The following is a 25090-nucleotide window of genomic DNA, read 5'->3' on the forward strand; positions in this document are numbered from 1 at the left end:
ATTTCTCAGCCCTGGATGTCTGCGGTGCTCTGCCTGAGTTGCCTCTCTGCACGGTGGCCTAGAAGCTCCCTGCATGGAGCTGGTGATCTGGAACAGCTCTATGTCTCATCTCATTTGTTTCCCCTCATGTAGGAATCACTGTGTTGTTGTGGTGGTGTTTTTTTTTTTTTTATTACTTGGTATCGAATATCTTGAGAACTGTTGTTTTATATATTGTATTACCTGTTTGTATTAATTTTTAGTTACTACAGGCAGGGGAATTAGTCTGTTTCCTCTTACTTTACCTTTGCTGGAAGCAGAAATCCTCTCAGTATCACTTTGTATAATAAAAACAGATAACACGAGGGGCATCGGGGTGGCTCAGTTAGTTAAGCCTTCAACTTCAGCTCAGGTCATGATCTCACGGTTCGTGGGTTCGAGCCCCGCATTGGGCTCTGGGCTGACAGCTCAGAGCGAGGAGCCTACCTCAGATTCTGTGTCTCCCTCTCTCTCTGCCCCTTCCCTGCTCACTCTCTTTTTCAAAACTAAATAAACTTAAAAAGAATTTAAAAAGAGCAGATAACATGAGATTTACTCTCTTAACCAAAAACTTAAGTGTACAGTATTATTAAGCACGATGTTATATAGCAGATCTCTAGAGCTTATGTCTCGCATAGCTGTAACTTAATACCTTTTGAACAGCAACTTCTCCCCCACAATCCCAGACTCTGGTAACCATGTTCCACTTTCTGCTTCAAGACACTGAATGTTTCAGGGGTGCCTGGATGGCTCAGTCGGTTAAGCATGTGACTCTTGATCTCTGCTCAGGGTTGTGAGATCAAGCCTCCTTCAGATCCTCACTGGTCATGGTGCCTGCTCGGGATTCTCTCTCTCCCTCTCTCTGCCCCCCCCCCCCATTCTCTCTCTCAAAATAAACAAATAAGCTTTACAAACATTTTTTTTAAAGAGACTGTTTTAGATACTTCATATAAGTGGAATCATGTAGTATTGTTCTTCTGTAACTTTTTAAAAATGCTCCTTAAATTTTTTTTCCGCTACTAAAAGTCACATATTTATTGTAGCGTTATAGGAAATATACTAACACGTGGAGAAGAAAAATGAAAAAAACTCTACTCTAATCTTCCAGAAATAATTGCTTAAAATTGTATTTTGTAGCTAGTTTAAGTGTGTATGAAAATTATATACCTAAAAATTAGATAATTCTCTTCATTTCATTTGATATCTGGAATATTTTTATATGATTCAATAATTTCCTCCAGTATGATTTTTAATTGTTCCATAATAGTCCATTTTATGGATTTGGCAATGAATTATATCTCCAAATTGTGCATAATTATGTGTCATAATTTATTGAACCAATCACTTATCATTCAGCATTTATGCTGTATCCAATTTTTCACTATTATAAATAGTGCTGAGGTGATCATTCTAGTAGATAAATCTTTCTTACCATTTATCATAATTTCCTCAGGAAAATTTCCTAGAACCAGAATTACTGGTTTAAGGAATATGTACATTTTAAAATCATTCAATATTTATGGCAAAAAGTCATGCAACTGGCTTATAAGCAGAACGCTAAACTGCCATTTCCTTTATGCTCCAGGCTATTCTAGCTATTATTTTTTTTAAACCACTTTTACAAATGGCATTTCCTTGTTTTACTTTTAATTAACACACTTGATCTTTGTGTCAGAGACGTCTTCCTCTGCCATCGCACCCCCCCCCCCCGCGACCATGGCATTCCTTGAATTCTGCCCAGAATATCTTCATGCCTGGGCTAGAAAAATTCAGCAAGACATTTTGGCATGGCATGGTTGCTTTCCTTCATCCCTTGACAAATTTGAGTACTGAAGTACTGTGCCTTGATAATTTCTTCCCTCTCTGTCTTGTTTTGACTGGGTTTCTTCTTTTCCCTCAACAATAATTAGTTGTCTTTTCTTCTAGTATAAATATTGGGTTTTTTTCCCCCACCATATTTGGTTAAGCCGCAATTTCTTTCCTTATAGTGCTAAATAGTCTTTATGGTGAAACCAATACATCTCTACCTCATTAAGCACCCACCAACCTACTCAGGACTTCAGGAAAGCAATTCAGGAATTCACATGCAATTCAGAATGTAATATAAATGAAATAGGGTACCAAAGGAGATAGTGTAGTTGCTAGGTGTTCTTCTTGTTTGTGGGCTCAAAATCCTGGAATTGGTTCCATGATGCTAGATCTTGCTGAAGCATCAGACATATATGACAGCACAAATAGAATTAAAGAGGATAAATATAGACAATCGTCCTCTAAGTAGGCAGAAATATTAATCCAAGCAAAACTACAAATATTGGCTCCAGGTTGTGGACAGAATCTTGTTCAAGCATGTTTTCCAACTTCTTTTTCACACGGGCCACAATATAGTACAGAAATTAAGCCTTGCATTCAGGTGCACTGTTGCTTATATTGGGTTTCCCTCCAGACTCTCTCCTTTTATCCATGACAGCTATTGAATCCCATGTGTAGGCATTCCATGATAAACGAGATAGACTTCTTCACGTAACTCCAGAAGCTTGTTCTTCCTTCATGCCAAGGCTTATACTTTGGTCAAAATTGCTTTCTGGGTGATTCTGTCTCCTGTTCCTTTTCTTTGGACAATGGGATCCTCCAACATCCCATTTTCAAAGATGTAAAGTCTACCCTTCTATCAAAGCCTTGATCCCTTTGGTTAGTCAAGGATTACAGGCTCAAATGCGGAACAGAAAGGCATTCACCTAGAGTTCATGTCTTAACAGTTCTTGGATTTAAAATAGATGCCATAGGTAACTATAATGATGTACTCATTTTAGAATAACCAGACAGCTTAGATTAAGCCACTGGCAAAGAGAGAAATAATTATTTCAGACTTGTCTATCAATCATAAACACTTTTTGCCTGACTCCAATTTTATTCATAAACCATTCCTACATAGATTTGTAATTTTACCTCCTAGAACTGTTTTAAAAAAGAGTAAAATTAGAATGCTGGAAGAGACTATCTTCCAAAATATCAAAATAGAGTTGTATCCAACTTTTTTAACTCTTAGGGAAACTGTAATAAATGCCCATTTACATGTATCCAGGTAACCTTAATAATATTGCCTTATTTTTGTCAGAATCCATTTATAAATGTCTGTTAAATCACAAACCCAGATCCTTCCATTTCCATCACCCTCTGGTTTGTGGGGCTGGCTCTCTCCGCAGTGTCCATATGTTCTAGCTACCAAGTCTTAACCAGTAGAAGTCTCCAAGGCTGCTGAAATGTGCCAGCTTCCATCTGTTTGTGACCTGTGCCATGCCAGGGCAGAAGAGAATGGACACTTGGGTTTTTCCAGGCATTCTACCCAATATATAAGGATGTGGAGCTCTAACTCAGTCTAAGAATCTTCCCATGTTTCAATACAAAAAACTAGTTCTTTGGCCTGGTTTCTTCAGTCCATCCACACTGGTCCCTAACTCTTGTCATTTCAAGAAAAACAGTGAAGATTATGTATTCCATTTTAAGTATTTCCAACTCTTTAAAAAAATTTTTTTTAAATGTTTATTTTTGAGAGAGAGGGGAAGGGGCAGAGAGAGAGAGGAAGACACAGGATCTGAAACAGGATCTAGGTTCTGACCAGTCAGCACAGAGCCTGACATGAGGCTTGAACCCACAAACTGTGAGATCATGACCTGAGCCAAAGTCGGATGCTTTAACCGACTGAGCCACCCAGACATCCCAATATTTCCAACTCTTATTTGGACTGAGCTCCATTCTCTTTTCAGCATTTCCTCAAATTTTGCTTTATTTGTAATGTTGGCAAATGACTAAGTAAATAAATTAGGAGGAATTTGCTTACCTGGTTCAATGATTCTCAATCCTATTTAAACGGCAGAGTGCGCAAGAAATATGGCACACCTCATAGAATCCCATAAATCTCAACATGTCCAACTGACATTCACCACGTATATAACTTTGTTCTAAATTTAAAAAAAAAGGGATTCTATTTTAAGATAGTAGAGGAAGTTATTTATGAAAAATTATGGCATAAAAATAAAATTGAGAAAATTTTATTCATTAGATTTTTTTTTCCCTCGCAAAATTAGGGTCTCGAGTTACTGATGTAATAGACTGACTCCATTTTTTGATATTTCTCTGCTGAGGGTTTGAAGCCCCAATGCTTCCCTTTCCCCTTTGCTCCATATCTGGGAAAGCTGATAAGAAAGCCTGTTGCTTCCTCCTTTAGAGCCTGGTGGGAAGTTCAAATAGTGCATGTGGGAATCCTCACCCAGCTTCACCCACTGATCACAACAAAAGCCAAGCCAGTCTCCTTTCTCTTTTTCCTGAAGACATTCTGGGGCCTGCTTGGGAAGACTGCCCTGCTCTCAGAAATTTTCATTATGCTTCACACCTTCTTGGTACGTGCGGGGCATTCAGTCCACATCTCAACCAAATTTTGGGAGTGTGTGGGAAGGGCCATCACTATTCTGCACGGTGTCCACAACAACCGGATTTTTAATAGTAATTTTTAATAGTAATTTCCTCTTCTTTATTAACACCATATTTTGCAGCAGCATCTGTGGAGAACTTTAAGCACCCGCTCATTTAAAAACAAAAAAGAGGATTGAAAAGAGAAACAACAGATAAAAAATTATAAGGAGCTGATTCCAAATTTTATCAGAATTCATAGATGACATTTTATTTAAAATGCTGCGGTTATGAAGTAAGCGGCAATTAGATATTTTTGGCACGAGAGACTACATTAAAATTATAATTAAAAATTTTGTAAGAGATGTAATAACTAAGATTGTTGTATACTCATATGCTAGATATTGTACTCAGTGCTTAGCTCATTTAATACCTATAACAACTCTATGAGATATAGATTATTATTATCCCTATTTAACAGGTGAGTATGAAGCTGAGGGAGGTCAAGTAACATGTCCAATACTACATAGCTTGTATGTAATGAAGTTTGGGTTTAAAACCCATGCAATTTACTCCAGAGCCAGTATTTCCAATCGCTAAGCCCTACAATGTAAGCACAGTCAGTACTGTTGGTAATGCGAGAATTGCTTTCTAAGAAAACTCTTGTTCCTATTCAATAGAACAATAAAGGGTGGTAGCGATTAGTTTCTTGATTCAGACTCACATTCGCAATGTTACTTTACATTGAAGGAATTTTAACAATAAAGGGATTTGCTTTTATTTTTAATAGTCTAACAGAAAGTCATAAAGCCTAAATATCACTAAACAAATCCGGCCTTTGCATCTAGCTTTATTGGAAAAGTATGGCCTCAATTTTCCTATCATCAAAACTATAATGATTAAAAATCCATTATCACCTGTTTTTATAATAAAACATAAATCGATTTTAAAAAGTCATTTCACTTATACTCTCTTTTTTCACTGCTTGAGAGATACTAGTTTGTGATTTCAACTTCCATATTGACCTCAAGTTCCTAGTAAAATATAAAGAAAAGTGGCCTGCATTATGCAAATGCGTCCTTAATCACGTTATCACAATTTATATTTTGAAAACTAGTTCTATATGAGAAGTGCCTATATTAAGTAAACAATGTGTTTTTCCCCCACAGAAGGGGTGCCACTGAAGAAATTATTTTCAGGTATTACAAAAAATGTATTTATCTACTAACAATGAAGATATTTCTATAGACAGATTCCATTTAATAATAACATAATTATGGGGCACCTGGGTGGCTCAGTCGGTTGAGCGTCTGACTTCGGCTCAGGTCATGATCTCGCGGTTTGTGGGTTCGAGCCCCGCATCAGGCTCTGTGCTGACAGCTCAGAGCCTGGAGCCTGCTTCGCATTCTGTGTCTCCCTTTTTCTGTACCCCTCCCCCGCTCATGCTCTGTCTTTCTCTGTCAAAAATAAAATAAACATTAAAAAAAATTTATAATAATATAATTACAACTTAATAGGAAAGCAGTGATTTTGTATATGTCTGTGTCTGTCCTGGGGGATAATTGCAAAGTATACACATTTCCCATAATTCAGTGTTGTGGGCCTTAATTCTTTATGCGAAAGGTTAGAAGATTTTTATGGATGCAAAATATTAGATATTTTTTCCATCGACAGCAAAACAATTGAGGGTCACTGAAACTGCAATATAATACAAAAGATATGAGAAATAATTTCATAAGTTTGGAAAGGAATTAGGTAAGAGTTGAGGAAGAGGCCTATAAAATTATGGATAGGGCACCCTGGGCCAGTCTTCTTACCAGTTCTATAGTAGAAAATTTAGAGAATCCTAAGTGAAATAAGAGCTACATTACTGAACCGAATGAAAGGAAAATACGTTTTTTACACAGAAGATTCTGTAATTAACCTATGGGTCTCTAATGTGATTATAAATTATGGCAGTAAATTACTGAGAATGACTCAAAATAAGACACATGGAAAACAGTATCTGGTAGTTGCTGAATTAAAAGAAAGATGATGTACAATAGGCTGACCAGCTGAGGTCAGCAATGAGATTTCTTGTCGTCTTTTTTTGTGTGTTGTAACAGTACACAGTTAGGGCCCCAACCTTTCTCAACTCTCGGGCTATTATGGTGATGAAACACTGTGCAGAAAGGTGTTTGTCAATTTTTAATATATACATAAAAGAAACCATTAGATTTAAGAAAATTACGAACAGCAAAGGGTTTTCAATCCCACAAGATAATGCAGAAAATACCCTCTCCGTCTTAGAATTATTATTTTTCTTTCTAATGAGCAGAAAAGGTGAGAATCTTAAAAACGTGAAAGACATCAGTCAGTACTCAAGAAAGTACAGCTTCAGAGATGCAAATATCCCTTCTCAAATGTCTTTGTGGAGTTGGTGGCTATCATCTTGCTGATGCCAGAGAAGCTGTACTGTAATTAAAATCCTGTAGTCCAAGAAAGAATTTCTTTCTCCTCTAAGAAAAGTTCTTTGTCTTTTTTCTTTTGTCAGAAAAGATGTGTGGTTATTTTGAAAATGAGAAAACAGATTTTCGTGTCCCTGTGTTTTATCTGCTGATTCCAGGGTTGCAATTTAAGTCGTTCAATTTGTGTGTGTGTGTGTGTGTGTGTGTGTGTGTGCGCGCGCGCCCATGCAGAACCGCTGTGTATTTGGTTTTACGTCCTGATGTACAACAGTGCACAGATGGAATTTATCCTTACCTTCAGGAAACACACAGAGAAGGGAACTAAAGCATAGCGCTGAAATATTATGACAGAGGGAGTCAGGGGTCTGACTGGGGCCCGCCCCTTCCTCAGATTTAGGAGGTCAGCAAATGAAAAACCCTAACCGGATGACAGTGGTGGGGACACTTCCTGAATAAAGCTTTAGAGGCAGGGAAGAATACGGTACAATTTGGAAATTGAAAGGGTGTCATGTTTACAGTGTGCGCTGTAAACCAGAGGGACAAAGGTGGAGCTGGAAAGGAAAATGGTGGCAAGACCATACAGCGCCTTGCAAGCGTTTTGGACTTTATCCTAATGGCAGATTTCAAGACGGAGAAATTTACTAATGTACGGTCATAGTGGAAAACTTTTAAACAGTGGTCTTAAAGATAACTATATTAAACAAAGACAGAACTAGCTAAGATATGGGCAACGTGAAACACAGTAATTGGCCAAGAACATGTAACATCGAAACAATGCTCTCTGATAAAAAAAAACGAGAATAAAGAAAGGAAGAAGTCTTATATGTTGGTAATTTCAGAACACACTTCTAAGTAGCCCTTGGATAAAATAAGTCATGATAATGAAAGCCAGACAATACTTTGAACTGAATACAAATGAAAAATATCACATATTAAAATATGTTAGGGTTAAAACTGTACTCAGAGTGTGATTTTCAGCCTTAAGTGTTTAGCTAGAAAATGAAAGCTGAAAATTGATGAGCTTTTTTGAAAACCAGCTCAAAATAAATCCGGGGAAAGTGGGTAAAGGGCTATGATAAACAAGGTGTTAGAGCTAATGAAATAGAATGTAGTTATAATAAAGAGGATCTTTGGAAAAGTTATTCATATTGCCACATCATCTGATAAGGTGTTCAAGAAAATGCAGAGACGATTGAACAGAAGCAAAATATAAGGAAGGAAAAAAAGACCTAATTATAGATAACTCCCCAAATACGCTGTACAAATTTGTGTTAATAAACGACCACTTGGGGGGAAAATGGATAATATCTTAGAAATATATTATCAAACAAAACTGGATCAAGTTGAAACAAACATAGCTGAATAGATTTCTACCACCAAAGCCATTGAATCGATAGTGATAAACTTTCCCACATTAAAATAACCAGGCCCACATGGCTGGTAGGCTCCCTCCAAGCATTAAAAACATAAATCCGATCTTGCACAAGTTATTTGTAGATGATATACTTGTCTACATAAAAAATTCAAGGGAATCTAAAAAACGTCCAAGCTAATAAAAAACCTGAGCAAGTTTGCTGTATACAAAATTACCTTTCCCAAAGCAGTAGTGTTCCCAGACACAAACGACAGCTAGAAAATATAGATAAAATTGCTCAGATGATAATAAGTAAAACGATAATTATAGAGAAAAAGTGTAACAAAAATGTGCAAAACTATATGGAGAAAAATTTTAAATTTATTTAATGGCATAAATTAGATGTTGTTAGTGTGAGGTATACCATGTTCATATATGATTTGCCATGAAGCTTTTTTTTTTAATGGTTTTATTCATTTTTGAGAGACAGAGAGACAGAGCGTGAGCAGGGGAGGGACAGAGAGAGGGGGAGACACAGAATCCAAAGCAGACTCCAGACTCTGAGCTGTCAGCACAGAGTCCAATGTGGGGCTCAAACCCATGAACCATGAGATCATGGGTTTGGACACTTAACCAACTGAGCCACCCAGGTGCCCCGCCATGAAGCTTTTTTTAAAGTTTATTTCATTACTGAGAGAGATAGAGAGAGAGGGAGAGAGGGAGAGGGGGAGAGAGAGAGAAAAAAAAAAATCCCAAACAGCTCCCTGCTGTCAGTGGAGAGCCCAGTGCCGGGCTCAAACTCATGAACAGTGAGATTATGAGCTGAGCTGAAACCAAGAGTTGGATGCTCAACTGATTGAGCCACCCAGGTGCCCCTACCATGAAGCTGAACTTCACTGAATGCAGAAGGCATATAAAACTCTAGACAGTATTAAAGAATATGAGTAAGATTGGACTCTACAGTTATGAGGACATAGTAATTAACACAGTGATATATTGGTGTAGACAGATAAAAAGAAGCCAGTAGAACAGAATCCAAACCTAAAGGGACTTGACATATAAATGTCTAACACATAATATTGTGTGATCCAGGTGGCAATACCAAGTGTGAAAAAAAAAAATCTGGGCAATCCTCAGGCCACTGGGGGGGGAGGAAGTATTCCCATTTTTTAATCAGATCCTCAAAATAACATGTGAGAGATAATCTATATGACCAAAGATATCACAGAGTGAAAACATAACAGATGGGAAGAAAATATTTGTACTTGATATAAAATGGTGAGAGATTGGTGCAGAGAATACATGGAGGACCCCCAGAAATCAGTACAAAAATGATGAAAAATGGACAGTGAATATTAAATCATTGGAAAGGAATCATGAAAGTCAATAAACACACTAAAATGCCAGCCACACAAATGGGATAGTGCAAATTAAAATAAATAATCTATACTATTTTATACCCATCAAGTTGGAAAAAAGAAAAATCTAATAACACCACGTTTGACAATGGCGTAAAAAAATGGGAATCCATATCCGGAGAGCTTGAGTAAAGAAATGTGGTGATATTGAGGGGAATATGGTATAAAATTCAAAAATTCCACTCCTGGCTCTCTCCAGAGAGAAACTCTTTGACATATGTACAAGAATGGTATTGCAGTAATAGTTTTCTAACACCAAAAGTGTAAAAACAACTTATCTGTCCCTCAAAAGGGAGTTGAATATAAAAATGTGGCTCAATCATGCAATTGAGTAACATGTGACATGTAAAAGAATGAATTGGACCGGGGTGGGGTGCCTGGGTGGCTCAGTCAGTTAAGTGTCTGACTCTTGATTTCAGCTCAAGTCATGATCTCATGTTTTGGGGGTTCAAGCCCTGTGACAGGCTCTGAACTGATATCTCAGAGCATGCTTGGGATTCTCTCTCTCCCTCTCTCTCTCTACCCCTCCCTGCTAGCGCACGCTCTCTCTCTCTCTGTCTCAGAAAAAGAAATAAACATTAAAAAAGAAAGGATTGAACTGGATCTATAGTTATCAAGGAGGAAACAAACTACAAAATAATATGCAGAAGGTACTACAACTAATGTAGAAATGTAAAACAGTATTTATGGCATTTATAGATAAATGTATATTTGGTAAATTCATAAAAATACCACATGTATTAAAATCTTACACACTATGGATAAATGATTATGTATGCAGAGCACTTGATAGACAAGGTGGGGGGGAGAGTAGGACTTGGCCTGTAAACTTTTATTTACTTCTTATAATAGTGAACTGAATGAGATACTACAAAATATTACTGTCTGTACACTGGGGTTATGAGAACCTATTTGGGTGTTTAAAATATTTAATATTGTTTTTAAAAATTAAGAATTTATGTAAAGGCTAAGCCAGAAAGAGGAGTCCTAATTTTGGCAGTCTCTGAGGTGTCAGAAGGAAGTTATTCTGTTTTTTTTCTAGCTCCTCTCTGGGAGCCTGGGTGGCTCAGTCGGTTGAGTGTCCAACTCTTGATTTCGGCTCAGTTCATTGTTCCAGGGTCATGAGACGGAGTCCCGTGTCGGGCTCCACGCTGAGTGGAACCTGCCTAGGATTCTCTGTCTCTCTCCCTCTGCCCCTCTCTCATTCTCATCCTCTCTCTCTCTCTCTCTTTTTAATAAATAAATAAATTAGATAGATAGATGATAGATAGATAGATAGATAGATAGATAGATAGATAAGTAAGTAAATATTACTCTTAAAGCTCCTCTGTATGCATAGGGATCTCCATTATCCTAATGAGTGCAAATAAGTTACTAGATAACTTAGAATAGTCAGTAAATTAAATCATCAGTAATTTATTTTGCATGATGCCCAGCACCAGCGCCTGCACAAATTGATATTCTGTCAATATTTTGGATAATAATGTTGGTGATTCTGATACAGTACTCACAGACTGGTGACTCAGAATTGCAAGTGCATAGCTCTTTGTCAATGTAGAATTTGACTGCAGGGAACCCTTCTCAAATGAGATGATGCGGTCTGAGTCAGATACCTTTCAAATTCCTAATGAATGTGAATTGAAGGAACTGGCTGTATGGATGTAAGGACTCAAGTGGTCCGAATTCGGGCCATCAGTGCTGCAAAGGACACTGAATTCTTGCGAGGATGGCCATTCAGGAAATGTCTGGATGTGTTTCCCGAGGCCCAGCTTTGATACATACATCTGGTTAGAAGGGAAAAGCAAGTTATTACTTTCCCGTATCTTATGCAGACTCTCCAGATTTTGACTGTTTTCCTCGTGTATCATTCAAAAGAATCAATATCAATTTCAATGGTGTAACTGTGAGAGAGAACTAAGAAAATCACAGCTCACTTATTTCTTTCACCTGCCTCTCCAGTACATTTTCTGAAATGACAGGCAACTATTTTAAAAGTTAACAGTTCTCTCTTAAATTCTCACGAACTGCGCGTAGGAATTTATTTTTCCACAGTGGAATTTGCGATGATGTAAAGGATGGAGAAGGTTTTCAAAATAACTGGATATCAACAAGGCAACAAATGTAAAGCAATTCATTAGAGAGGCTGATCGTAGTAGTGAAGGCGATTCTCCGTGGGAATAGCAGCCTGTTTGTTAATTTACCCAAATAACGTATCTGTGGATCAAAGATCTATTAAAGAAATGTCTGAGATGCAGGTTTTCTTGAAAACATAATTTTCTGTGTATTAGAAGAGCATTTTGTAAGATAGCAGAAATGACAAGAATTTGGCGACTACAAGGATAAAGACTATGCTGCCGATGAAAATCAATCAAGAGAGAACACAGTATTTATAAAAACTTGATCGTAACAAAGATGCAGCTACAGCAACTGCCCTGTGATAATGAAGTGCACAAATTATCAGGCACAACATAATGAATGCCTTGTTTCCAATCAGCCTTTATAAACAAACAGTGGTGGATCCATCATCCAAAATTAGCAAAAACATCAGAGTGCAATGATGATTTAATTAAAATAGGCAGGGTAGAGAAATGCATCAAAAAATGAATGCTGCACATAAAATAATATGCTAGCAAAGTGTGTTGAAATAGAAATCTCGAAGCAGAATTCATATATAATCCAATACTCCTTCTCGAGAGAATGTATTTGAACCGTGATGTTGTTATAGTTATTATAATTACAGACAGAGTTCACATTCAAGTCTGAATGAGAACAATGCCTCTATTTACAGGAAGAGTCTGAACTTGGATGAACAGTGGCACAAGCGTGCAGAAGGCTATCTTTTGAGATATTTTACCATATTTTCTATGAATTATTCACATAAAAGTAGGCACTGACTTGGTCTTCTAAGGTGATCAGACTATAGCCACACTGTGATGATACATTTTGAGAAAACAATACCATTGTTAGATCATGAAGAGTTTTCATACACACAGAATACAATTGATTATTGGCACACATTTTAGAATTCGAAGTATTTCGAATTTTAGTCTTTTAACTATTTTCACATCATTCTGGGGGATATTGCATTTATTCTTATTTTGAACTTTATTTTTCAAAAATATAGTATCTTTGGTTCAAGAATTTTAGGACATGGTGTTAATTTCCATCTTTAGAGCAATTTACATATTATATGAAGCATAAAATCACTTTAAAGATCTTTATTTTGATAGAAAAATATATATTTTTTAAGTTTTGAAGCAGACTTATTGATTAGGCTATGTATTACAAGCTCCCAACATCTGATCATAAATATAAAATAATAAATATAAATAAAATAAATAAATAAAATAAATAAATAAATAAATAAATATTTTTTGAATGCACCAGTAACATTTTCAATAACAATTTAACATAAGACTAAACACAGCTGATCTTTTATCTTAATAAAGATGTGTTTTGCACTAAATTCTATATTAGTGCTAGAGTAATATCAAGTAGTGAATAATCATAAATGTGGGGTTCTAAACAAAATTTAAGGGTCAATTTGCTTCTGAGAGTTAAAATTTGGTGTGTGTGTGTGTGTGTGTGTGTGTGTACAGAGAGAGAGAGAGAGAGAGAGAGTGAGAGAGAGAGAGAGAAATTTTGAAAAGGGAGCATAGCAGGCACATTAGTAGGTCTGTTGTTATCTGTAAGAAATCTAAAAATTCAGGAGCACCTGGGTGGCTCAGTCAGTTGAGCATCCAACTTTGGCTCAGGTGATGATCTCATGGTTCTTGGGTTCGAGCCCTGTATTGGGCTCTATGCTGACAGCTCAGAGTCTGGAGACTGCTTCCATTTCTGTGTCTCCCTCTCTCTCTGGCCCTCCCCTGCTTGTGTTTCTCTCTCTCTCTCTCTCTCTCTCTCTCTCTCTCTCTCTCCCTCTCTCTCTGTCAAATACATAAATAAACACTTAAAAAAAAAAGAAAACTAAAAATTCATATATGTATGCTTTTATCCTTACTTAGCGGTTGTTTCTGTGTTGCCTTTGTTAAAACCTGAGATACAGTATTTAAAAATATATATGGATAAACAGAGGAAATTGGGAAGCAGATTTGCTCAACTGATCACTTGCAGTCGCACTCTTAGTCTCAGTGAACTGCTCATCCTTTACAGCAGAGACTCCTCCCTTTGAACTTGAGGCTTGCTCTTTGCAGATACTAAGGCATGAGAAGAAGGAAATCTGGGCTGAGAACTGGAAGATAAATGACTGGCTAAAAGGAAAAGCTTTTATTAAGTTGGTATACATAAAAGAAGATAGAGCTTCTAGGTTCTGATGAAATTACATTTCAAAAGGGATGGAGAAATATATAGATAAGAAGACCCAAAGAAGTGCAGCTTGCGTAAGAGTACCGGGTCTCGGAAAGTCAGTTTCCACTTCCCATTCAGACAGTGATGTTTCTCATTTCTCTTCCTCTGCTCTGAGCCACGTACTGCTCTTCTGTGGATCTGAGGATCCTGCTACATAGCCTGTCATATTACATCTATCCCTCTTCTCCACTGGAACATTCAACATTATGCTTTGTCCTAATTGTGTCATCTTCGCCTACACCTTTTTTTTTTTTTTTAACACATTCATTCTCTGTTTCTTCTTCCCTTTGTCTTTGGATTTCTTTCCTTTTTGTCTTCTGCATTGAGTTAGAGAGTCGGCACAGTTAGATTTTAACAATATTTACTATTATCACAAACATTGACTATAACAGACCTTCAGTGATATTTCATTGATTATCAAATTCAAGGATAACAGGACACCTTCTGACTTTTCTATTTTTATGTACTTTTTCTCTCTCCTTCAGTTTTTCAATCTTTCTTGATAGAATCGAAGTTTGGATCTGGATGTTTGTTACAAATATTTCTTTTAACCATCGTGTCCAGCATTTATGGCAGTTGTAACAAGGTTTTATATAATAGTTACAGCTATCCCTTGTTTTTTGTTTTATGTCATTCCTTCTCTTACTTGTGATTTCTTGCCCAATTGGTTTGAATTGCTCCTTTTCCCCAAAAGATTGAGTATTTAATGAGTTTTTTTTTTACATGTGAATGGCTTTTATTTACTTCACCAAAAAATAATAGGCTCTGGAAGGTATCATGTGTTGGTACATTTTCCATAAAATATTTGTCAACATTTCCACTCTCATCTAGCCTTTAGTGCCACATCAGGAGAACCTGAGCTCAACCATGTGTTTCATTTTTTTACAATGTATTTGGTTGTCCTTACATATCTGTGAAACGTAAAAAATCTTTATAATTCAAACTTTTGTTTGGATTATAGAAATCATGTTCCTTTAATTTTCTCTGAAACATAACTCCTTTTACCCCATACTATTTCCCTCCATATTTTAATTTAAAAACCATAAAACCTATAAAAAAGTGGATAGATTAAGACAACAAACACCTATCTGCTTTTCACACATCAGTAATAAGTTGCCACATTTGCTTCAGAGAGAGACAGAGAAAGAGAAAGATGACATATGCATCAATCAATAAGTTGATCAAGAGACAAATGGATAAATGTGTATTGGTGTGTATACACACAATTGTGTGTGAATACATAGGCTTGATCAGTTGGAAGTAAGTTACAGACATTATGGCATTTTTCCCCTAAGTACCTTGGGATATTTTATGAGAATAATGGCATTTTCTGATGCAACTATAATATCATTACCACACCTAAAAAATTAATATTGGTTAAGTAATACCTAATACACCATACCTTCTCTCTCTGCCTCTGTGTCTATCAACATCTTTCTCATCATTGTAACTCTTTGTGCTTCTTCTGTATTCTAAGAATATAGACATGTGCAGTGTATCTTGTCTCAAGTTCATTTAGTAATCTTTCTGTTCCTTGATTGCTTCCAATGGATTATTTAATTCTGTCATTGAAGAATTATCTTTGCATATTATCCTGTTTCCCCATTTCATCTAGTAGTGTATACTATTATCCTGATCTATTCTTATGACCTTTTTTCCTCATGGCCATATTTAATTATATCACGAGAGTTCCAAATAGTATTCTAGACTTCCTATGCCTATATTTCATTATGACTTTGACATGTCACTATGACATTTTTTTTTCTCTTTTAAGTATCCAGGATGTGTTTCCTTTTGCTTATGCTATGGGCTGAATTATATATATATTTTCTCCAGTTACTGTTACTTTATTTTTTTAAATTTTTTTTTAACGTTTATTTATTTTTGAGACAGAGAGAGACAGAGCATGAATGGGGGGCGGGTCAGAGAGAGAGGGAGACACAGAATCGGAAGCAGGCTCCAGGCTCCGAGCTGTCAGCACAGAGCCCGACGCGGGGCTCGAACTCGTGAACCACGAGATCATGACCTGAGCTGAAGTTGGTCACTCAACCGACTGAGCCACCTAGGCGCCCCTCCAGTTACTGTTACTTTAAAAAGGATAAATCTATTTACACACAACGATGAGATTTTAGATTGTCCTTGATCTTGCTCAATATCCACATGCTTAGTAATTGACTTTTCTGATCTACATACGGAAGACAGACCAGACTTCACAGCTCTTATTCCAATATTTGGTGTCTAGAAAGGATTTTCCTAGCATGCTTTGATGGGCTTTGATGGTAATTTATCACCTATTTCTATGGCACTGAGAGCTATAAAAAATTAAATTCCCAAGTACTTCGGACGAGGGTCTTCCTCCAGAGCTTTGCTTTAGGACACCATTCCTACCAGAATGCAGTGTGCTCAAATCATCCTATATCTATCCCCACTCTATCTCCCCACGGTCTGTTCTGTTGTGTTCTGGGAGACCAAAACAGCAAAAACAAAATGATATATAAAGACATGTGGAAAAAAGGCTATTATTCTGGCTACTTTGTACAAAGTAATGCACTACCATATGACACCGTTTAGGATAGGATGTGACGCAGTGACATGAGATGTAGTGTGACACAACACAACATGTCACGGCATATGCCATACGATAAAACATTGAAGATATTGAATGATAGGTGTCCAGCTTCCTGATCCATATGAACCCTTGATGTGTGAGTCTTGGGCAGAGAGGGAGTATGAGATGGAGAAGTATTTTCCCAACTTTGTTTAATGATGTAAACATGAGTTAAGTTCTTGCTTTTTTAATCAGATTCCAGTAACTCTGGTAAATTGATCATTTTAGTTTGGGTCACTATTTCAAGTTGTGTCGTTGGCAACATTTTTGCAGATATTTTGGAGAGGAGGAGTAACGTGCATTAAAGTGAATAGCCAAAGCTCTTTTAAATTGAAAATTCAGAGCAGCATTTGTGTTTGATCAATTTGACTATTAAGCTCAAGCAATTTGCATTTCTCCACATCTTCTCTCTTTCAAAAGGATTATTTCCTCAGCATCACTTATTTGGCGAGGTGTTTTGCAAACATTATCCCATTTGATTATCACAGTAATGGTGTGGAGTAGGCATTATTACTGTTTCCATTTTTATAAGAGTAGATAACTGGGCCTCAGAAAGTACTTGTTTTCTTCCAAATTCATAGTGGAAACAAATCTGTCCAGAAGTCAATGCTGCTTCCTCTATAGGGATATTCCAAAGAGAAGAAAAATTCATTTGATGTAATATTAATTCCTCATAAAGCACACAGGTAGCAAATGTGAAATAATGATCAAAGGAGACAATGTTGGGAAATTAGTCTTACCTATTCTCTGTAATAGTACACTCAGTTGGAAAGGGATAATGATCTGCAGATATTGGTAATTACTTGATATGTTAAATATTCCTGAAGAAATATAAATGCCTGGACATAGACATATTATAAAACTACTTTATCTATTTATATGCAAATTGAATGCACAGCAAAAAAAAAAATTATAATTTGTTTCTAGACATCCAGATTCTCCCAATTCTTTCAAATATTTCCTCCTCAGGAAATTATCACTATAACATTTAATCAATTAGTGAATCACCTCCCTTGAAAATGCTTTAATAAAAATCTGCTTTGGACTGTCCAAGCCTAAAGTGAGTATACATAAAATGCTTCAGGAAATGTAGAGAAAATGGTATGGACTTTTCAATAAAAGGTGCTGAGTTAACTGAGTGTTCATAAGGAAAAAAAAATGTACTTTGGTTCCTACTTCATAAAACACACACACATACACACGCACACAGAGATATGCACACATACACAGATATGCACACATTCCAAATGGATTGCAGATCTAAATACAGAAGACAAAACAAATATTTTAGTACAAAATTTAGTAAGAATATCTTCATTATCTTGGAGTAGAAAAGATTTCTAAAACATGGTGCAAAAATAACTAACCAGAAAAGAAATAAATTGATAAACTGGAATATTGAAAACCAGAACTTTCTGTTCATCAGAGGGCACTATTAAGAGAGTGAGAAGATTGGGAAGCCTGTGTGATTCAGTCAGTTAAACATCTGACACTTAATTTCTGCTTAGGTCATGATCTCATGGTTTATGGGATTGAGCCCCTCATTGAGCTCTGTACTGATGGCATGGAGCCTGCTTGGGATTCTCTCTCTCCCTCTCTTTCTGCCCCTCCCCCACTTGTGTCTTCCCTCTGTCTCTCTCTCAAAATAAATAAATAAACATTTAGAATAAGAGAGAGAGAGAAGGCAACGTATGAGTGGGGAAAGGTATTTGCAATACATCTACCTGCGAAAGGCCTCCTTTGTAAAATATGTAGAAGATTCTTACAAATCAATAAGAAAAATACAAATGATCAGTGCAAATGTTGCTAAAAGAACTGAAAATAATGTTTACACAAGAAAGTAATCAAGTAATCCCGAAAAGGTGCTTAGTTTTGTTAGGGAAACCAAAATTTCAATTCACAGTGTGATGCAAAAATAAAAAATACATCCTTATCAGAATGCCAAAAAAGGATAGAACAGCCAGTATTGACCAGAATTTGGAAGTGTAAATAGGTAAAATCACTTTGGAATATTATTTGTCAGTATGCGCTAAAGCCGAACTTACATATTCCCCTGATCCAGCATTTTAACGCCAAAGGATGTTCCTGATTGAAATGTACACATATGTTTGCCAAAAGACATATAACAGAATGTTCACAATGAGTCAGTAACAGCCTAAAATTGGAAATTACCAAAAGTCGATTAGCAATAGTGAGGATAAATAAATTGTGACATACTCACACAATGAAATAAAGCAATAAGAATGAATGAGTTACATTTAATATGCAAAAATGTGAATGAATCTCACGAAACATAATGTCAAACGAAAGAACCCAAGAATGAGAGAATGCAAAACTAATTTACGTTGTTAGGATTCAGGACAGTAATTCTGATTTGAGACTGGAGGTCTTTGTGACTGGAAGGGACACAAGGTGAGCTTCTGGTTAGTTCTTGATCTAAGCACAAGTTACACAATTTTTGCACAGCTTGGGAAAATACACCAAGAAGCACATTAATAACATGAAATTTTCTGTGTCTGTACAATGAAAACCTCCAACAACACTGCCTTTATTCTGGAGGTTGACCGGGAATTAAAGTTTCCGTTTTTTTGCAGGTTAGAAAACAATGCAAAATTCTTTGGACTGTGCCTGATACATTTATTCCACTCGTGATATATACTACCACATTTGTAGCCTATATGATGCTACCATGAGGGAGATGATCTGAGAATCCTAGAACTGAAAGAGATGATGGAATCCCCTGTTTCAGACTCATGGTTTAGAGGCATTATTTTTTGTTGCCGTTAAATAATATCTATTGAACAGTCAGGGCTCAGAGGTGTCAGACGACTTACACTGATGATGGTGATAGTATGTCAACCTTCCTGAATGATCTAGCACCCTAGTTCACACTAGAATAATGGAACTGGCTGATTTTGTTAGACTCCACGTAGAACTCTGGTTGAAAGCTAGTCTCAATGCCAAATGTAGTCCAGCGTCATTGAGAAGTTAACTTTTGAACATACTGGAGGTGTTTCCAAGGAGTTATAATATCCTGATGAGCACAGTAAGCACACATACACTCCAAATCACCATCGTATCAAGATAACGTGATATGTATTCAAAGGTCCTTATGTTTGAAAAGCTTTCCAACCATTGTTACTTTGAAACTTAGCTGAAGGTCATTAACAAAAGAACTTATAATGTAAGAATAAGTAGAAGGGCGCACTCTGTTTACTTAGATTCCTTATCATCCAGCTATAATTTCTAGAACATAGAGTGGAAATAGCAAAACCACAACAATAGCGTTCAGGGTGTGGAGACCTGAGGTTTGGCCTAGTTTAACCAGTAGCTAGATGTGTGATCATGGACAGTTGTTAAAACTTCTCAGAGCATAATCTTCATTACTGGTTAAATGAAGCAATTGAATTTGATGATTATTAATTTCCCTTTTAACTTCATGATCATGTAGTTCTCATGCTAGCTTTTGTATCATCCAGATATATTTCATGCTGCTTACTTTTCTAAAAGTCTGTGTCCCTTTCTCCCGTATTGTTTCTTTTGTTTTATCTGGGCCAAAATTTATCCTTACTGAAACCCGAAATTCAACTAAATTCAAGCTTATTCATTTAATGTCAACTGTGGGAAATATAAATAGAAAATTACTAATTTTGTAGCTAATTTAAGCACCTCTAATGATCAGCAATTATCAGAAATAAAAGGGTGTGAGTAATACTTTATAAACCCAGTTAGTCAACACAATCTTTGCTTGTGTTTGACAAAATGAATGCAAAGAGGACATTTATAGATAATCTCAAAATTACCACAATAAGCATATTTATTAAAAAATGTCAATTCAAGCTCTAGCTAATATTAAGAATAAGTTGAATTTGAACCAGTATTCAAATAATAGTAATAATCATTTTGTAAAGAATCTATCATATATGCTTTTTACCTTAAAACCATATGTGTCTAACATTTATGTTCAACTTTAAACCACTTTTTTCTTAAAGCATTTCCCTAGAAATTTTGTTCAGAGTTTTAAGTTGTGCTAAAAGCATATTGTTTTGTTAGCATACTGATTTCACTTTGTTTAAGATTTAACTTCACCACAGGAAATAGCTTTGTATTATTTTAATAGATAATTTCAGAAAATAGTCAAGCATACAACATTAGATAAATAGTAGAAAATGTAGGGAATGAAAACAAATAATAGAATATGAAACAATTGAAAATGTTTGGTTTGGGGAGTTAAAGAAGTAACCAGCAGAAAGACTTTCATTTGTAGATACCAGATGAAATTGAAGAGTTGGGGCATATAAGAACAAAAAGGTACAGGGCAGTAGGCAAATCCACTTATTAATTAAAAATAAAGACATTAATGGGGCGCCTGGGTGGCTCAGTTGATTGAGTGTCTGACTTCGGCTCAGGTCATGATCCCATGGCTTGTGAGTTCGAGCCCCACATCGGACTCTGTGCTGACAGCTCAGACCGTGGAGCCTACTTCAGATTCTGTCTCTGTCTCTCTCTCTCTCTCTCTCTGCCCAACCCTTGCTCATGCACTGTCTCTCTCTCGCTCTCTCAAATATAAATAGACATTTAAAAAATAAAGACATTAAAGAACACTATTCTAAGAGAGAAATCTGTATATGTACAATCGATACATATCTTGAAAATGGTGAGATATTGATAGAGAATATAAGAGATGGAAATGCCTGACAGCAAGAAAAGTAAATTTGTTAGAATGGAGAAAATCATTACTATATAGCAAGCCTGTACAGGAGAATTTATTGACTTCATTTGTATTGTCAGCATAAAAGCATAGGATCAAGGAACACTGAAAAGGTAAGTTCAAAGAGTACAAGCTTGTCTACTTCTCAGCCTTGCCAGAGAGCTTTCAGCAGCGCCTCTAATCTGCTTGGGGAAGAAGAGCTGAGAAAACGGACAATTTCTGCCTCACTGGAAATCTGAAGCCATTGTTATCCACATAAAAATACATGAATGTGGACAACAGAGCTAGACATTGGGCTTGGCTATTCCAGGATAGGGCTTGAAAGAAAAGCACCTCTCGACAAATGTGGTACAGATAACCTGGTCCAAACGAACAATAAAACAATTACTGTGCAAAAAGTTCTCAAAAGCAAGATTATCTAGAGCAGGTGCTATGCAAAGGAAGCCTGGAACGTTCTTTAGGAATTATACAGTGGTGATGTCAAATAACTGGTTTGATTTGCTCAAATCAATTTCTTTCCTAATTTCTCTAAAATAATTGTAAAAGCCCGTGAGTTCAAAGGTTGAGCTTATTTACTCAATAGCTAAACTTGTCTAGCTCCTGAGTAAGTTTCACAATACCTGAAGCAACAAATGAATATTGGTAATTTGATAATAAGAATTAATTTGAGAACTTGAATGATTTAAATGTGCTACATATTTGTAATGTATTTTCATGTGAAGCTATCAAGAATACATTCTTTCAGTCACTTTGCCCTTTTTAAATCTACATGCATTTCAAATAAGATTCAAGCAAACTTTATGATTCATTGCATTTTATTCATCAACACATTGCTTTTAAGAGTTCTTTGATGTTTGAGAAATCTTGTGTGTCTTTTGGATAAGCCTTCTTAAGCCTTTTTCCCTCAAGTCAGAAAGTTATACTTCACTAACTGTAAAGAAATATCCAAGGACTAAAAATTTGCTTTGCAACAGAGAACCAAGGATGTTCCAAAAGGTTGCCAACACACATCTCCTTTATCCACAAACCAAATAGAAGTCAGGGAGCAAATACTTGACAACTGATCAGTGTATTGGAAAATAATCAACAGCAGACAAAGAAACTAGAAATCATATTGCAAAGCTAGAGGAAAAATAAAAATACTGCTTCAGAAGTAAGGGTATTGACAGGACGTATGATGAAAATGCATTCTAAATGGTATGTATCCAGTGTAAGAGAAGGGGAAAAACAAAGAAAAAGTGGTCTCTTCTTGCATTTAAACTTAATCCAGAGAAAAAAAAAGTATTTGTACTCCAAATTGAGCTTTGGATCTGCATGTTTTAGGAAGAACTTGAAAAAAGTCGACAGTAGTTTTTCTTTCTGTTTCATTGATATTTATCATATTGCCCACTAACAAGAGACCATTTGCTGTGACAATTGCACTGTGGGTAATATTTACTATGGAAAGTGTGTATTCCTGAATAATACATTCATGTCACATTCTTATACCATAGACTATAAACCAGAAGGTTTAACTTCAGAAAAACAAAACTAGCCAAACATGTTCTATGAAAATTATGGGCAATAACATTGTGATAAGGCAGAAAATTCGATGGATTTTATGTCAGGAATGCATGGCTGTAAATCCTGGATCTATTTAAACATTTTAAAACTCAGTTTCCTTATTTGTAGGGTGAATAACTACATTATACTAAAGAATGCATGAAACAGTATATGTAATGGGCGTAGTACTGTGTCATTTCTTGATAGAAGATTGCTAGTACAGAGGGTCCTTCAGGTAACCTGAAGATGGATTGGAGATTAGAGAAAGTGGAAAGGATGACCTTCTCAATGTAGTTGGCACACGTGAGAGAGAAAAACTGCCAAGACTTCCCGGAATGAGCCTATGGTATTCTCTTCATTTAACCACTACGTGTGAATGAAGCGTCTGGAGCTGTGTGGGTAGATGCTTTCACAACCCACTGGGGCAGTCCTGCAAACTACCCCTCAGAGAGTGGCATCTTTGCTCCTCCTTTTCTGTTCAGTTTGGTTCAGTATGCATTTATTGTCAGCTACTGAAAGTTTCCATGGTAAATAGCACATGACCGGCTGCTGTTACGCACTCGCAAGAAAGAAGGTCATGGAAAGGAAGGTCAGCACTTTCAATAAAATTTTAAGGGGATTGCTGTAGCATGAAAAGGATCTCCAGCTCTAGTTTTGGGAAGAAGTTTATTGGAGAGGGTCACACAACTGGTGGGGAAAGGAGTCAATAGCCCAAAGAATGCACATAGGCCAGTAAAGTGTGAGAGTGTTGGTGGTACCAAGGAGAGAACCAGAGTCATAAAGGTGCTAGATATTTGGAGGACTGCTAGAAGTCAGATATATGTAGACAATTGATTAGAAAGATAATTGACTAGACTGGGAGAGAAAAAAAGGCCTAGAAGAAATGAAATGGTGGTGGCTTAATAATACCAAAGAGATATCAAAAGGGAATCTTCACTTTTCAAATACAGTATAGAATGGTATTGCCCAGATGATTTGTGTCCCAATCCTTTATCATCACAGTGGATCAGAGCTGAGAATTTGCACTGAAAAACTACCTGGGTCAGGCTTTTAGAAAGAAGACAAAGACTTCAAATACAGAGTGACTGCATTGGTATATCAGTAATCACAGAATAGACCAGACGGGATCTGGTATCGAAATGTTACCTGGGAGGTGGTAGGTTAAGACAGTATATGCAAATCCCTTCATTTCTGAGGACCATGAATTCCTCATTTGTAAAACAAGAGAACTGAATTAAATCTGATTTCTAATATTTTTGACATAAGATCTCGTTAATAATATATAAACTAATAAATCTAATTACGAATGAGTTTAGGGGTGTCTGGGTGACTCTGTGGGTTAAGCATCTGACTTCGGCTCAGGTCATGATCTCATGGTTCATGAGTTTGAGCCCCACATCGGGGATCTGTGCTGACAGCTCAGAGTCTGGAGCCTGCTTCAGATTCTGTGTCTCCCTCTCTCTCTCTGCCCTCCCCTGCTTGCATGCTGTCTCTCTCTCTCTCTCAGAAAATAAAATAAGCATAAAAAAAGAATGATTTTAAATGCTTTTTCATTTTGGGGTGCACTGTTTATATTTAATTACTTCTGGATTAGAAAGCAGAATTTGTCACCATATTAGTTTCCTAGGGCTGCCATAACATATTACTGAAATCAAGTAGCTTAAAACAACAGAAATTTATTTTCTCACAGCTACAGAGGCCAAAACATCTGAAATCAAAGTGTTGATTGGGGTGGGAATGTTCCTTCCAAAGACTGCAGAGGACCTCCTCCAGCTCCTTGTCTCTCCAGGGCTACCTGACCTAGAGCTGCATAACACCTCTCTCTGCCTCCATTTTCATACCGCATTCTCCATAGTGGTTCTGTGTGTTTTCTTTTCTGTCTCTTATAAGTCACTAGATTTATGGCCCACCCTGAACCAGAGAGATCTCACTTCAAGATCTTTGTCTAAAGGACATCTGCCTAGACCTTAATTCTAAATAAGTCCATATTCTGAGGTTCTAGGTAGACATATCTTTCTGAGGATCACCATTCAACTCACTATGATTACTGATGAATTATTAAGTGATATTTGTATTTTTGCTTCTAGGATCAGACCATCTCTCCTGCTAAGAATTTTGAAACATAGATACAATACAAAAGGTCAAATCCAAAACAGGTAGAGAATACCTCTGGAGGCCAGGACTTCAATACAATACAAAAGGTCAAATCCAAAACAGGTAGAGAATACCTCTGGAGGC

This window comes from Leopardus geoffroyi, chromosome A1, assembly GCF_018350155.1.
Source record: "Leopardus geoffroyi isolate Oge1 chromosome A1, O.geoffroyi_Oge1_pat1.0, whole genome shotgun sequence".
NCBI lineage: Eukaryota > Metazoa > Chordata > Mammalia > Carnivora > Felidae > Leopardus > Leopardus geoffroyi.